This window comes from Ptychodera flava, chromosome 18 (genome assembly GCF_041260155.1).
Source record: "Ptychodera flava strain L36383 chromosome 18, AS_Pfla_20210202, whole genome shotgun sequence".
In the NCBI taxonomy this organism is placed as follows: Eukaryota; Metazoa; Hemichordata; class Enteropneusta; family Ptychoderidae; genus Ptychodera; species Ptychodera flava.
Genome location: NC_091945.1, coordinates 9010155 through 9014575, shown reverse-complemented (window position 1 = coordinate 9014575; position 4421 = coordinate 9010155). Strand labels below are relative to the sequence as shown.

Genomic DNA, 4421 nt, shown 5'->3' with positions numbered 1-4421 from the left:
GAGGTTAGTATGGGGTCCACTTTATGTACAACAAATCATTTTTTTGACAAGTCATGATAAGCCTTGCACATCACTGTGAAGAACAACAATGGACACATGATATCCAGCTGCAGTGCAGGCTATGAAGACAAGCTGAATTTAGTATTCAAGATATTTTCATGTGTAAGGATCAGAAGTTGTAGAAGCACAAGAAATGAATAACGCTACTTAATGTTTCAAATTGAAAAACTTTGCAGATGTAAAACAACATCAATAGTGTGTTATAAAATATCAATCAAATCAAGGCATTAATGAAATGGCATGTAAATTCAGAAATTATGAAAACGTCGTGACCAAAGGGTGCCCCGAAAATGAAGATGAAGATGGTTTGCAATGAGGTGTTCGAAAGGCACGAAAGCATTAACAATTATTATAAGAAAATATTATAAAAATGGTGTGCCTAAAGGCCACGCCGAAAATTAAAGATGTCATAAAAATAGGGCGCCCGGAGGATTCGCCGAAAATTTTAAGTAAATAACTGTCTGTGCATTATTTGTTACCTCATATCTGCTGGTGTTTTTCCTTGGCTGGATTTTTTCAAAGGCAACCTCACGGAATCATTTTTCCCGAAATCTTCCAGCCCCTTAGCTCCTCCCCAAGGATATGAAATAGTCTACCCCCGAGACGATTCCTATAGGAGAGTGGGGACACATTATGAGTGTGTGTCCATAACCAAAAACCAAACATTTTCAAAATTCTTTATATGATGATGATGATGATGATGATGATGATGATCATGATGATGATATCAGAACAAGAATGTTGCGACAAACCTACTGCTGAAACCATTCAGACTTTCTTCGCTTGTGCGAGAAGAGATGCCGAATAATACATTTGAAATCTGCTTTCATGGTGGAGTGTTTCCGTTTTCTGTTATTAAGTAGTAGGGGTGCACAATGTTAACATGATTTAAATAGCGTCCTCACTGCTTGGCCCATTACTGGAAACGTGCCATCCGACTTAGGTCATGTGACATTCGAAGCGGCCTCCGACGACCTGTGAACCTGTGCAAATCTAACGGGCTCAGTCACCTTCACACAGAACAGTTACAGATCTCTCAGGTAAGAAAAGTAACTCTTGAAGCGACTTTTGGAAAGGGATTTCTGTCTTACATTTGCAGACTGATTTCAAAATTCCAGACGATAACCCCACTTTTCATCTGCGAATTTATCATTAATTCAAGTTAGATGAAAGCCATTGGCTAGATCTTTGGCCTGGCTGGTGTCAGCACTCGCTTCAACAACTAGGAATATATACCAAAATAACAGGAAGCCTATCAGAGAACTCTAACAGTCTGTTCTGAACCAATGTCGCTGGCCAAAGGTGTTTGATTCTTCCGACAGAGGCCCTACCTCGAACAGCGGGGACTATGCTATGCGCGTACCTTGACCAAGCCGTGCAGACCAGACGACAGGTCTGTACGTGCCCCTGCAAATGACAGCGTGACAACAATATGGTTACAGAGTTAAGTCATTGCGTGACGACTTTTGGTCATATCAGGAATCTAGGTCGCGTTTTAATAGAAAGGCTGGCAAGGCAAGATATTTTGTCTCTCTCCAGAATTGGACATAGCCAGATAACTCGAGATATGAACGATATGTCGAGTTGCTATCTCTATATTGCAATACACAACAAGTCACCACTGTGAATCAAAGGTTAAACCGTTTGATATCTGCAGGGAGCTTGGAAGATTTAAACTAAGGTACAAAGAGGCTGCCTCTAAAAATAATCCAGCCAAGGAAGCTGAACATTCAAGTAAAACATGTTTGCCAGAAGATATGAAGTGCAAGATTACACAGTTACTTTCAGCCATTACTTTTCATTTTTGGCCCGCCCCGTTTTTATGTAATCTTTGAATTTTAATTTTACTTTACAAGGCAACCATTTGCACTTTGTGTTGAAAATTATGTCATGCTAACGATTATGTGTTGTTGGAAAAGACATTCTCCATCAAATCCATTCTTCAGCAAACCTTTGCTACCATATTAAGTGTATCCATGACTGGATTAAATATTCTCATTTCTTGCATTACAGATCATTTCTATCCCATGATCACAGGCAACACAGCAATGATGGATTGTAAGTTCTCTTCCGATGGCAAGACTCTTCACTGCACTTTCAAAGATTTGTCACAGTTCGATCCAGGGAAGACAGGTAACCCAGTGTTATCAATCTGTTCAGCTGTGTTTGATCTACCATTCCAAATTTGATACATTGGCACTCTCCAACAAATATTCCGAAATCGAAAGACGACTCAAAATCAAAACAGAAATGTCACTCTGCGGGTCTTCCAACGCATTAACTTTGCAAGGAGGATTAATCCCTCAGCACTTCATTCGATTCTTTCTCTCGATTCCTAGGTAAACTAGATCCTGTCAGATTACTCTCGGTTACACGACAAGCTGGGGAATCGGGATGGTTAATGCATGACAGGTATGGTTTAGCAGCTGCTGTCAGTGAGGGAGACGCTCTCGTCATGATAGCGAATTGTGTCGATATCTATCCGTCATTCTACTCCGATGTCTCAACACAGATGCCAGCTCTATGTGATACCTACATCGTGCACTTGGGAAAGACATCACTTGTGACTAAGACTGACCTTAAAATCAAAGACACTGAAGAAATAGTGGCGGCAACATTAGGGCAATTTGTTTTTGTTAACTCTGCAACTCGACAACCAAAGCGCTTGCCGGAAAGCTTTGCGAAGGTTTATATTGAGAAAACAAAAGTTGAAAAGCCGAATGTTCATTTTCAGTTTTCAAGATTACCACCCAATGATAGCAAATTGTATTGCCACAAGATAGTTGTGTCTTCTAGCGATATTGATGAGTATAATCATGTCGGTAATCCAACCTATATCAAATACTGCATGGATTGCGCCGAGTTTGGAGCCCGTGAACGAGCATACTCTCTCATCCAGGGCAACCTCGCTGACTATCCAATTACTCGCATGACATATTTGTTTTTCAGCGAATCAGTACTCAACGATGAACTTATGGTGACTTCATGGGAAGGCAAAGCAAAGCCTTTCCAGATACATTTCACAATCCAAAAGCAAGACAAGGACATTATGCAATGCACCTTCACATTCAATGTAGGATCTTTAGGATCAAACTTGTAAACTAAACAAGGGGTGTTATGCTCATCTTGTCAGGTGATTATGTCACCATTTTTTTAAATTTAAACAAAGATCCATTTGACTGATGGCCAAATATGATCATTTTTCAATGATTCTGTGATCACATTTGACGAGAATAAGGAGAAACTGTTCTTCTACTTTCATTTGAAAATCTTTCTTTAGTATGAAAAGTCTTCCATAAACGACTCTGTGTCAATTCTCATCGTCTGTCACATTGTATACCATGGAAGTAAATTTATCAAGAATCGAACTGGTATCCTTGTAGATATACATATGAACGAACAAAGCACTTGACAGGTGATCAAATAGATAATATGCAGTAGCTAATACTTCAGGTCTATATATGGAAAAGTTAATATCCACATAACAAGATTCAACTAACAAGTATTGGTTCTTGTAATTATTGCAGGAAAAATTACGGTGAGACTTAAGATTAGTGGAAGCAAAGAAATTTTGTTTTGACTGTCGGTAACCAAGGGAGGTCACTCACACTGTCACTTTTAGTTATTATTTAGATCCCCTAAGAAAATCATCGTGAATCCGTAAACACAGATGTGTCCGCTAATCTTCAGTCTTCATCTGTATTTAATTGAACATTTTTGTACTAGAAAAATCGTGTGATTTAAATCCTACAAAGATAGATTATTTCGACCTTATCAAGCTTGCCAGTTGCCAAAATTTCAGTCCCTGTTTAACTTTGTCACAATAGTCTTAAAAATCAGATATTTTTGTGCGAGCCCTACAAGTTGCCAATGCTTATTCATACAAAATAGGATCACTGTTCCAATAAACAAAATACGATCCAAATTTTCACTTCATTTCGGTATCTAACAACATAGCTTGAACTGTTTCGAATGAGCGCGTCATTTCTCAAGAAGCAGAACATTCTTCTGACCAAGTCAACATGATCTGAGGAATGAGGCAGTACCGCCCTCATTTTGACTGACATCGTTGCTAAGTGAATAGGTAGAGTGGGAAATAGCCATGCTACCTCTGAGATACCTATCGACCAAAGTAAGGCCTTCGGACAAACCGAAAACATATACCTGGCCACTTTGAGTTTTTAAAAGAAACATTGCTTAAGGTAGAACGCGCCTCGGGGACAGACATTCAGACTCTCAAACTTTTACAATTCTCTACTGATATACCACTTGTGGGGGTTCATTTTAAAGCTCTTGGTGTAAGAAAACTTTTTATTGGCTTAGTTTTTTCGATATTTTTATTTTTCACCATAGAGTTAACA

At 39.0% G+C, this 4421-nt stretch overlaps 1 long non-coding RNA gene across 1 annotated transcript; it reads left to right on the top strand.

The window, feature by feature from the left end:
* Positions 1-1035: 1035 nt before the first annotated feature.
* On the top strand, positions 1036-2496 carry LOC139117782 (uncharacterized). Its single transcript, XR_011548579.1, has 3 exons — positions 1036-1100; positions 2074-2193; positions 2400-2496. It is a non-coding gene; the product is annotated as an uncharacterized lncRNA (long non-coding RNA).
* The last annotated feature ends 1925 nt before the right edge of the window (positions 2497-4421 follow it).